Here is a 13,266-nt window from a genome sequence, read left to right as displayed (position 1 = left end):
ATTTATAATTCTTCCATTTTAATGGATGGAATTTCAACAAGTTAGTCCATAAGAACTATGAAGTCTTAGCCCCCCCCCCCCTTTTTTTCTAACAAGGGTTTCCATGCATTCGGGCTGACTATTCCCCTAGTTTCAGCTGACCCCACAATCATTGGACCGTGTCATTAGCGGCATTAACCAGAAAGCCAAATTAAACTAGTTGTGAGTGGCCCAAAGGTGGTGCCAAGGTGATTCAAGCACAGGTAAGACACTTCATAAGGCACTTCACCCATGACAATTCACCAATGGACCAAACCCTTGGGGTTCATGAAGTCTTAGCCTTTAAAATCCAAAAAAGAATCATTTAAGATTGATGGCTTGTCAAGTTACCAGTAGTACAATTCTTCACTTTGTATCAAATTAAACCACGTACTCCATTGGTTGTGCGGGGCCCCATCAATTCCTTTAAGAGTTTTATTCTTTTGAACATATTCCTCAAGCGGGATACTTAATGCACTAACTACAACATTGCATGGGTTGATATACACAACACCTACTATCCATTTGCTTCCCTAGCTTTCATCTCTCAATGTCAGCATAGTGCTTTTGCCATTGGTGTTCTTTTCAATCTCTATGCATTTGACTGCTCTACCAAAAATTTCCTCTGCCTCTACCATACTTCAGCTTAATAGTTCTCACTATCTATCCAGAATAGTGTCTTGGGAATTTATGGTGAAATGCAAAGCCACCTACAGATGCTTTACGTCCAATTATTCTAAGTAACATTTGCATTGTCTATTTTACTACGACTGCTGGCACAACATTAATCAATGCTTATTCCCTAGGTCATTACTTCTTTGAGAGAAGAAGTTTACAGCCCATGGGCCTTTCATAAAACTCCGTTGTGGAAAATTCTCATTGTTGCCTCTTATAGGAGTCTGGGATGTGTCACAATCCTAGTGTAGTTGATTAGTCTCTTAGACCAGCTACTAATCATCACCTTAGTAAGCTCTTAACTCACCAACTAGCCAATCAAACACGAGCCTTCCTTAAGCAGATTCCTCTTTTTTTGCTCAGCCTATGGGGTATATGCAGTTGTTTCTAACTATTATTGGCCTCCCAAGGTAGTTTCTTATGGTTTTCTCATTTGCCCACCACTGAAAGCAGCACTTCCGTTTTTGGTTGAAAGCTCTAGTTATCTCTTTAGGTATCATATATCCTTATTTCCATCAAAGCTATTTTTTTTTTCATAGGTATTGTTATGTATTTTTATGGGATCATATGTATGTTCATTAACTCTTATTTGCAGTGCACAATTCCATGGAATGTAGGTAGTTGTTAAGATCAGTTTGATAGAGAAGTAGGAATAGTAAGTATTTTTTGTTAGGTTTCTTTGAAAAAAATCATTGCATCTTCATTTGATTCTATGAAAGATATCCAGTCGATCATAATCAAAGTAAAAGAGAGTCTTTGTCTTCACCATTCCCTTGACTCATATTGATAAGAATTTGACTCTATGAGAACTTGAACAAAAAGTTGTTGAATTGGTCTATTTCTTGCACGTATCAATTAAAATATTTTAAAATAACAATGAATTATTTTTATAGTTCTCTATATATAATCGTCTTATAAAGCCATAGTTAATGTCAAAATCAAGAGGAATGAGTTTCTCCAAAACCAGCGCGAAAGGAATTGGCCTCAGGAAAATTATTGTCAAATTAACATCCTGGATCAGAACTAAAAGGATTTAATACCAAAATTCAACTAAAAGAATAACTAACTATAATAATTTGAGAAAATCGCAACATCGAGTAACTTATTTCCTTTTCCCACTCCACTCATCCGCTAACTATTTTCTTCCTTTTGCAACCAAATGCCTAGGAGGTGGTCACAATAGAAATGAAGTACCTAAATTTCTCATACAAGAAAACATCAACACCTTATTAGAGATACGATCTTAAGACACCATTTTTTAGATTAAAAAAAAAATTGGCATGGTCCACAATTGACAGAATTCTTTTAGCACTAGTAGTTATTAGGGATTTAAAATTAAATATTTTAAAAAAGAGGCAATGCTAGAATGTGGCCATATGGGTGAAACATGGCCAGGCCCCAACCCAACCCTAGGTCCTAAATCTCAACCCAGGCCCAACCTAACCCTGCCGGGTTCACGCTCAAGCCCAACCCTACAAGGCTCCGGGTTGGGTCGGGTTGACCCTGGCTGATCCTAAATATTTCTTTTTTTATTACTTTTTTCCTACAAAGGGTCACAAATATTAAGCCTATACTTACCAAGGGGGGAGATGTTAAGACTATGGCTAGCCCTTTTCCACCCCTAATCCATAAATTTGCAGCAAGCAAGGTTGCCAATTTGGTTATAAGATAGACCTATTAATTGCCTCACATCACCACATCTTCCAGAAACTGGATGGTCCAAATTTTGGCCCAATTCTTCATGATTGCTACTGTATCTAAAGTTCATATCAATACATGTCATGAGACACAAAGATAGCCTGTGTAAAGAAAAGGGGGAAAATAGTTTGGCCATTTGGTCGTCTTAGCTCAATAAATAAGAGCATGTGGCTTGTGTAACACATGATGTGGGTTTAAGTCAAACAGAAAACTTGTGTAACGCTTGTGTAACACATGATGTGGGTTTAAGTCGTACAGATAACTTGTGTAACGCTTGTGCAACACATGATTTGGTTTGTATAACGCATGATGTGGGCCTAGGGGAAGAGGTACACTATTACATAATAGGTCAGAGTTTAAATCGGGCCGGCTTGGGTCTAGATCTCAACCCAACTCGGGATGGGCCAGGTTAACCCTCATAACCGGGTTAAACAGGGTTTGGGCTCAGGGTGGGTTCAAGCCATCAGGGCAGGACTTACACCCTCTGTGGCGAACTGGCCTCACTAAGCCATTTATGGCAAGAGAACATTGACTAAGATATAATTGAGGAGATTTTGGAATCAAAACCAAAATCAAGGATTGGGCAAGGTGATTAAGGGTTACCTTAAATTACAAACTCATATGTTTCTTATAAAATGTGTAGTAATCACAAGGGAAAACATAAAAATTAATTATATATCCACACATCTCATTCGTCAGAGCCCAAAATCCGAAGTTCGCATTTCTTGCCTTTTTTTTACTCCTTCAATCTTTCTTGTGTTGCAAGTTGCAAACACCTCTCCTCCAATCTTGTATTATTTATTTTATCGGCAACATGCGGTTTGATACTCAATGATATAAATTCCTTCACTTGTATCAAAGCTCAATGATATAACTCCCTTCACTTGCATAAAGCTCCTTTGATTCCTCTATCTTTGTACTCTTCAACCAACCAAGTCAAAAATCTCTGATGTTCATTCACAACCTTCAACCTTTCGTAGAATCGTTATGTTCATTTGTTATGTTAGATATTTTCAGTACGTGCTTAAGTTTAATATTCATGTTTTAAATGTCTATATGTCATATTCATAAACATATATGGCATTTTCGTAATCTCCATTATGTTCCTTACATAGTCTAGGTTTACTATCTTATTTAAATTTTAGGGTTTTGTAGATTTATTTACATTTTTTTTTGGATACGATACTAACCGTGTAACACAATTAGATAGTTGTGAGTATTTTCCTTCCACCCCTTTTAACTAAATTTTATTCATCATACATATGGCTTAGATTTGGAAAAAAAATTTGGATTTTCCTGGAAGGGAAAAAAAAAAGCAGCTTGGGAAAGGAAAAGATGGTGGAGAGAGAGATGAACTCTCTGATCTTTGAGTCTGGTCATGACCCTGGTGGAGGCCGGCCACCGGAGAGGGGCAAGCAGCTTTGGCTCACTGACTTCTGGAGGGCTTCCTGTAACCCACCTCAGACGCTGAATGCATCTAAGGAGGCTGATCCTTCGGACAACATTATGGAAACTGGTGCACCCTCCCTTGCGGTGGATGGTGGTGATGAACAAACTGCTGCCCAGATCCCTAAGAAAACATATGCAAAGGCTATAGGGAGCATCCTGCCCGAAGTTGATGATCCCCTTGACCCTGTCCGCGCAGGAACTTCAACAAAGGTAATTATACCTCAGAATGCATATGAGGATCGACTAGGGAGGTATCGATATGCCCTTATCTGTAGACTCAATTCTCAATTCCTCTCTATGGACGATGTTCGTAAAGAAGCTCGTGAATCCTGGAATCTCAAGGGTCACATCAAGATGGTGCCCATGGATAAAGGGTTTACCATTTTTTAGTTTGAGAAAGAAGCGGACATGGCATCCATCTAGAAGAGAAGCCCTGTGAAGGTGGGAGGGCAGCTCGTGCGTTTTCAACGCTGGTGCCCGGATTTCAGTATACATGAAAAACCAGTTAAAAAAAATCTTGTTTGGGTGAGGTTTCCAGACTTGCCACTAGAATACTAGCACGAGAAGGTGTTACTGACAATGGCTAAGGCTGCGGGCCGCCCGGTGGCTCTTGATCATTGCACGAAGACTGTAATGTACGGGAACTATGCTCACGTCCTAGTGGAGATGGATGCGGGATCTGCAAGACCCGAGGAAATTCAGGTAGAGCGACGGCAGCCAGGAATTGCAAACTGTTCTGGTTTGAGCAGAAATTGCTCTACGAGGACTCAATGGGGCAGTGTGGATTTTGTAAAAAAGTGGGACATGTCCTATCTGATTGTAAAGAGAAGAAGATAGCAGACTCGAGAGCTTGTCAGATGGAGCCTAATCAAGGAGTCCCAAGAGTAGTATATGTCAACGACTCTCCTAGGGGAATAGTGGTGCCTTCCACCTTTTCTTCTTCGCATCGATCTCAGCATTATGATGCTCGTGATGCCGGTGAAGATGGGGCCACCTTACACGGTGGTAGGGAGGAGGCATTGGGGGCTGCTGAACCGGCCATGGAGGAGAGAGGAAGTGACAGGGAGGACTCTCCTATTTTGGAAAGTTCCTTAAACATGGTAAGTGGGGGCGTTGAGACTCCTAGAAAGAATATGACGCCTCCATCAAGGATACCTTCTCCTTTGGGCTCCAATGTGGATTCTCTTTCCACAAATAATAGGAATTCAAATCAACATAAGATTTCGAATTTTGAAATTGCTAACAATCTGCATGGAGATCCTCAATTGGAGGTTGTGCTCGGTTTGAGTATAGAAGCGGGTTAGGCAGCAGTGGGTATGGATCTTGGACATACCCAAGGTCCTATCAATCAGACCTCTAGATCCTGGATCTGTAGCGGCCCTGATGCCAGTGATTAGCACCTTGAGACTGTGCGCAGGAGCATGCGTGTTGCCACCCGTGATGGTGCCAATCGCGACGATGCTCACGAGGTGGCTGCAATGGTAGATTCAGCGGCTGTGGCAAGGGAAGAGGGGCAGCAAGGCTGGGTTAGAATGCAAAGAAAGAAGGGAAAACAGGTGCAAAAAGTGGGTCGACCAGCTAGAGTTAACCAAATCCCAACATCTAGGCGTCCATGAAAGTCCTCTTCTAGAACGTCCACGGAATTAAGAAGGCATCAGCTAGGATTGCCTTGTTGAAGATAGCCCGTGAGAATTCTCCTGATATCATTTGTATGGCCGAACCAATGGTGTCTACGAATAAATTTCCAAAAAGCCTTTTTAGTAAAATCGGTTTCGCCACTGATTTTATTCATAATGAAAGGGCTGACGCGCATCCAAACCTTTGGATCATGTGGAAGCAAGGGCTAAGAAACCCATTAATATCCTCCATGTTAGCGCAGCAGCTGTCAGTCCAGGTGGAGTGGAATGGTAGAATGTTTAATGTCTCTATGGTGCACGCAAAATGCCTCAGAGCAGAAAGGAGGTCTCTGTGGATGGATTTAGTTTTCGGTAGTTCGGGAGAGCTAAGAATGATTATTGGGGATTTTAACGCAACCCTTTATGATCACGAGAGACAAGGGCCAAGAAGATTCTTTGTTGGCGTAGCCTCTGAGTTTGCCGCCATGGTTGATGCTTTAGCTTTGATCCAAATCCCTTCCTCGGGAAGAAAATTTACTTGGACTAATAACCGAAGAAGGGGTAATGTTCCTGCGGTTCTTGATAGAACTTTTGTGAATGAAGAGTGGATGAAGATCTTTGACGATTGCATTCAAAAGGTGCTGATTCATGTTGCATCAGACCATGCTCCTCTGATGGCCTACTCGGTTTCTTCTATCAAGCCCAAAAACTGCCCTTTCAGGCTAAATTCTTTTTGGATGGATCACCTTCAATTTTTAGATGTGATAAAAGAAGCTTGGCATAATAGCTTCTCAGGATCCCCCCCCCTTTCATCCCTGCGCAGAAGCTGAAGGCTCTGAAGCCTTTTATTAGATCTTGGTCTAGGGAAGCCTTCCCTAATCTGGATCAGGAGGTGATTACATCCAAGTCTGAGCTGGAGAACATTCAGAGAAGCATTGAGGAGGATGGCCTCACCGAACAGCTTTTTGATCAGGAAGCCGATGCCAAGACCAAATACTGGAAGCAATGGAAAACCAGGAGAAATTGTGGCTTAAATAATCTAGGGTAAGATGGCTTAAGGAAGGGGACAGGTGTTCCAGATTTTTTCACGTCATGACCAGGATCAAGAGATCCAAAAACTCTATTAGATGCATCACTACTGAGGATGGAGTTGATATTAGTGATTGAGATCAGATGGGATCCTATTTGGCAGAATTTTATGAGACATTTCACAAGAAAGTAGACTTGAAGGATCACCCTCAGATTTTTAACTGCATTCCCAGAATTCTTCAGGATTCGGACCAAGTGACGTTGGATGCCATTCCCTCTGAAGAGGAGATCAAGAGAGCGGTGTGGGACCTCGATCCGGACAGCTCTCCAGGACCTGATGGCTTCACGGGAGCGTTCTTCAGAAAATGTTGGGCTATAATCCATGACGATGTCTACAGAGCAGTCAAGGGATTTTTTTCATCAGGTATTCTTCCCCATGGTATTAATAATAATTTCTTGTTATTAATTCCTAAGGTGGAGGGGGCCAAATCTCTTGACAAATTCCGTCCATTATGTATGGAGAATTTTTTTTTTGCAAAATCCTATCTAAAATAATGGCCTCTCGTATCTCTAGTGTTTTGCCAAAAATTATTTCGCAACAGTAGGGAGCCTTTCAGAAAGGGAAGCTTATTGAGACAAATATCTGTCTAGCTTCAGAATTGGCAAACTTAATGGGGCAGACCTCTAGAGGAGGTGGTCTTGGACTCAAGGTAGACATCAAAAAGGCATTTGACACTATCTCCTAGGATTTTCTATTCCAAGTGCTCAAATGGTTTGGTTTCTCTGAAAAAATGATTGGCTGGATTCATACCTTGCTTCAGTCGGCCAGGATTTCAGTGCTCCCGAATGGCGGTCCTATGGGTTTTTTCGAAGTCAGTAGAGGGCTTCGTCAAGGAGATCCCATCTCCCCCATCCTATTCATTATTGCCGAAGAGGTTCTCTGCCGTGGCATGAGTGACTTAGCTGCTAAATCTCAGATAAAGCCACTATCGGGTCCTCGTGGTGCTGTTGTCCCTACGCATCTCTTATTTGCCGATGACGTCTTCATTTTCATGAACGCTTCTAAGAGGTACGTTAGAAATTTGAAGTCCTTCTTTGCTATCTATCAAAAATGCTATAGGCAGTTTTTTAATTTAGAGAAAAGCAAGTTGTTCTTGGGGAAAATTCCTTCAGTAAGGAAGCAGTGGATTGCAAAAGAGTTGGAAATTCCTTGCTACAATTTCCCAACAAAGTACTTGGGCATTGAGATCTTCCAAGGCTGAGTGAAAAGAGACCCCCTTCTCCCTGTTATGGACAAAATTAAAGCCAAGCTGGCTGGCTGGAAGGGGAAACTTTTGTCCATGGTAGGGAGAGTTGAACTTGTAAAGTCTGTCATCTCTGGAATGACATTGCACAACTTTTCAGTTTACTGGTGGCCTACTCCCTTAATTAGGAATCTTGAAAAGTGGACGAGGAATTTTATATGGACTGCTGAGGTAGACTCTTCTAAGGCTACCACTGTCAAATGGGATACAATTTGTAAACCCAAGGACGAGGTGGGTCTTGGCACCAGAAGGCTGTGTGAGGTTAATATGGCTTTAATTGCCAAACTAGCATGGTCAATCAAGGCAGAAGATTCCCAGCTAAGCAGACTGCTTCGAGCAAGGTTTTTATCTCACTCAAGCCTTCTTAGATGCTCTTATAGGCGCTCTTCCATTTGGCCGGGTATAAGAAGAATGTGGAAATTTATTTCGGACAATGAGAGATGGATCATTGGCAGCGGAAGAAAAATAAATTTCTAGAACAATAACTGGCTTGGGCCTGAACCCATAGGGGTTCTCTCCGAGTTGAATGAAGAGCTTTTCTCAAACCTTAATCAAACTGTGGCTGACTTTATTGTTGATGGGTCTTGGGCGCTGCCTCCAGTGCAATCTGATTTTCTTGTAGAAATCTTTCAAAGGATAGAGGCCGTCAAGCTATCCTCTCTCCCTATGGAGGACAGATGCGTGTGGAGCATAGACTCTATGGGGACCTTCTCAGTCAATTCGGCATGGAATAGCTTGAGGTCCTCTAAACCCAAGGTTCCTTGGTCCTCTTTTGTTTGAAGCAAGCATATTCCACCAAGACTATCCATTCTAGGTTGGCGCCTGATCCATGGGAAAATCCCAACTGATGACCAAATTCAAGCAAAGGGTATCCATTTCCCATCTCGCTGTGACCTATGTGGCTCCAACTCTGAATCCATATGCCACTTGTTTCTTGCTTGCAGATTTTCCTCTGACTTATGGAGAATGATTGTTGGTCTTTTTAACTTGACATGGTCTTCTAAAGCTTCAATAATTGATTTGGTGTCTTGGTGGAAAAACAAAGTTAAAAATTGGCCCCTCAAAGAGGCTTGGGTGATTGCCTTGTTCTCTTCTTTGGCTGCAATCTGGCAAGAAAGAAACCAAAGGCGTTTTGAAGGGATTAAAAGAAGTTTAGACATGATTTTTAGCAATATTAAAGGGGACATCCATTTTATATCTAGCAGCCGAAAATTTTATCCCAGATCTATTGAGGACATTACCCTATGTAGAAGACTGCATCTCTCTACGTCCTCTCATTGCTCAAATCCTATCCTGGAAGTTCACTGGTGCAAGCCCATACGTGGTTGGGTGAAACTTAACATAGATGGCTGCTCTTTGGGTAACCCAAGGCGTGCAGGAGGGGGAGATGTATTCAGAGATCATGATGGTAGAATGCTGTTCTACTGTCACATTTTTCTAGATGTCACTGACAGTTTCTCAGCTGAGATCTGGAGTATCATTAAGGGGATTTCTCTTGCTTGCGAAAGCAATTTTAATCACCTTTGGATAGAGTCAAATTCCTCTGCAGTGGTTGGCCTATTCCACCATAGGCTTATTCCTTGGTTTGTTTGTCAGGAATGGAGCCACCTTCTCAGTTATTTAATTAACATTACTTGGAAGATCTCGCATTGTTTCAGGGAAGCTAATCCGATTGCAGATTATTTGGCCAAAGAAGCAGCTAAGACTGGGATCTCTTCTGACGATGTAATCCTCCCTCATCGCATCATGAGCGAGTTGTTTTTAGATGAGACAGGAAGAACGAGATTTAGACTTACGAGATAGTGCAAGTGAGTCTTCGTTGATGGTAATGCCGAAGGTGGAGGCTCGCTTCTGGCTCTTAGGTTGTATTATATTTTTCCCCTTTTCTTCTCTTTTTTAATATATATTCTGACCTTCTAGCAAAAAAAACATATGGCTTAGATTTGTTAATTATATCAATGGTCGAAGTTCGATTTAGCCGAGTGGATCGAGGTGCCAAACACCTTCCTTGGACCACAATTTGACATGAACCTGACCTTTGGTTGGATTAGTTTGGAGAGGAATCAATAGTTTTCTTGCGTAAAACATATGGACCCTAGACCTCAATCTAGGTGGCAATTATTTGTCAATTGAGACTTCAGTTTGTGAATGCTCCAGTTAAGTCTGAAATCTTTCTACTTTCACAAAGACAATGAGATTATGACATACCATGGAAATGAAAAAGATGATACAGTGTTTTAGTATAAGAAAATAATAGAAAATCCTTTAGTTTGTTTGGAAGATTGGACCTTAATTTTTATATGATAGGTGAAAATTTCCAATGGTTTAGCCGAGTGGATCGAGGTGCCAAACACCTTACTCGGGCCACAATTTGACATGAACCCGACCTTTGGTTGGATTAGTTTGGAGTGGACTCAATAGTTTTCTTGTGTGAAACATATGGGCCCTAGACCTCAATCTAGGTGGCAATTATTTGTCAATTGAGACCTGAGATTGTGATTGCTCCAGTTAAGTCTAAAATCTTTCTGCTTTCACAAAGACAATGAGACTATGATATAACATGGAAATGAAAAAGATGAGACAGTGTTTTAGTATAAAAAAATGATAGAAAATCCTTTAGCTTGTTTGGAAGATTGGACCTTAATTTTTATATGATAGGTGAGAATTTCCAATGGCATAACCTCTTCTCTCATATTTTGGTTATATGTGGTATCATAAGGATTTTGATGGTGATGGTGTTGGGATCATACTCGATGGGTGTTGCCCAAATCTTTAGAGGATTGGATCGAACTCCTCTTATATGCGAACTTTACCATAAAAAATCAATTGGTAAGCAAGTACGGGTTACCTTTTGAAATGTAAACGTACTTTTTTCATGCGAACTTAACTCTTTCACAATCGAGGAACCCAATCTAGTCACATACAACACTTGCATTCTTTGGGAAACACCGAATACTCTCACCTAGGGTTTCAAAAAATCTTAGATCACAATCTAAAAGAGAGAGAGAGAGAGAGAGAGAGAGAGAGCATTAAAAGGATCGGAGACTAGCCAAATTGCATGAGTCCCCTTCCCTCCTTATTATTTATTTTAGGTCAGCCACTAACTGGGCAAAGTTATAAATTTGGGATAAACAATCTATTTCTGACTGGTTTAGTGACTCCCTACAGCGACAAGTATATATCCTTGTTAATCCCTATGATGAAAAGTCCGACCCTAATTGCATGAGTCCCCTTCCCTCCTTCTTATTATTTATTTTAGGTCAGCCACTAACTGGGCAAAGTTATAAATATGGGATTCACAATCTATTTCTGGCTGGTTTAGTGACTCCCTACAGTGACAAGTATATATCCTTGTTAATCCCTTTGATGAAAAGTGTCTTTGTTGCTACATATTATTAGATAATACCATCATCTCTCCAAATTAATAATTATTCATAATTTAATCATATAAATTGCTTATTAGTCCCTTCAATAAAACAATATCACACAGTGAACTATAAAACATATAATTGTATTACTATAACATCAATCCATAGTACATGTCAATATAGAGATTTTGCCAATGATTGGAAGAAAACATTTTGATAAATAATTTAATAAAATAATATTAATAATAAATTACTCTATTGCATATGTTGGCCACATGTTTATAGCTTGAAACAACCTCTATTAGGTAAGGTTGCATACATTTGCCCCTCCTAGATCTATAGTAGCAGAAGCCTTGTGCACTGCGTTGTTCTTTTTTTTTTTTTTTTTTTTTTAATAAAATAATATTGATTTAAAAGTAATTTACAAACACTTCACAAAAATGACATTGGATCATGTTTTATGTAGAATTGTACATAAATATTCTCTCTCTTTCATATTCCCCAAGAGGATAGTGGATTCCATTTTAAGCAACTCTTTTCTTCACAATCAAACACCATGTATCCAATACACCAATTTAGAGAGCCTGAAAAGCATCAACCATTTGGTGCACCAAATTGGATAACATATGATCGCAATGACAAGGATCTCTCAAGTTAAGGGACCAATCAAATTCTATAAATGAGAATCTTGTTGACAATATCACATACAATATTCTCATATTATATAGTACAATATACACATAATACATATACTCACACTTGTGTCTTGCAGTCAATATTCCAAAAATACAAGTTGTGACGACCATATTAACAAGATGTCCAATCATGTCCCTAATTGAGTATGTTTTAGGTGAAAACGTAAGGACAACCATGGCCGCTAAGCATTATGCATATTTAATAAAATTAATATTAAATATAAATCCAAGTTTTTATAGATATATATCCAACAAATGGTGGTATTGGTATGGATCTCAAAATGAACCATTGCCCCTATGCAAAGGAACATTAACTAATTTATACGAAAAAAAAATTAAATTAGGTTAGATTATAGATCCTCTACTATTGTCTTTCCCTTGTTGGTCATGTGGGTGACTTGGGTGTATGTTATGTGGGATCGTTAATGATTGTCATTGTATAGAAATTCTAAAGATCCCCTTGTGATGTGCCAAAGGTTAGGTTGCTCAGACACAAACAACAATGACTAAATAATTGTTCCACTTAAATGCTCTCAAACACTTAACTACTCAACATTTTACCCTCCCTTCCCAAGGCAGTCTCATCACTTCCCAAAGACTCGATATCTCTCTCCCCTTCTCCTTAATATCTTCAGCCCTAACGTTTCTTTCCCTCTCATTTCATATATATTTGTATTTAGTTTGAAAATGGCGTTAATATTAAATTGTACGTCCTTTTTGTCTCTAGGTGTGTCATTGTAAGCTCCGTTATAAGTTTGAGGTCATCTACTGGTGAGATAGTCTATTAGACCCATACTTGAGTGAGTGAATCCTCAAAAAACTCACGAGTTAAATGGTCATATCTGGTTCTTGAGTTAAGTGGTCATCTCTAACCCTTATTATCTTCAACTTAGTTCTTCATTTTGTTGTAGAATTTTCTCTATTTTCTATCTTACGAATGACATTAAGTGATATCAGAGCAAGTTCTAAATCTTGAGCACAATGACTAGAGGTCAAATAAGTAATCCTATATGACACCTTTTGAAGGTGCTTTCTCCATGAGGAAGTAAATGAGTTAGTAAACAAATGCCAACCTTCAAAGAAACATGGTAAAAATCTTAAAGATGCTCCATTCATCTAGTGACCCATCATCTCGTCCCACATTTGGAATTCTTAATTTTAATGAAAAAATGTAATGTATGCATCAAGCTTAATTTACTAGCCAATCATGTCTATAGTTGCAGTTGTTGATGCACCCTCTATTACTACCACATGAACTATTTGTTTGGGTAATGGAACGTCTTGCATCTGCACTTATAAAATCGATAAGAGTATCCATTTAGTGTTTTCAACTTTGATAGTAAACTCGACCATGAATGTTATGTTGATTGCATTGTTTCACTTGAAACATTTTCCAAATTAAAAAAACAAAAAA

This window comes from Macadamia integrifolia, chromosome 11 (assembly GCF_013358625.1).
Source record: "Macadamia integrifolia cultivar HAES 741 chromosome 11, SCU_Mint_v3, whole genome shotgun sequence".
Lineage (NCBI taxonomy): Eukaryota > Viridiplantae > Streptophyta > Magnoliopsida > Proteales > Proteaceae > Macadamia > Macadamia integrifolia.
This window is presented reverse-complemented; position numbering follows the sequence as displayed.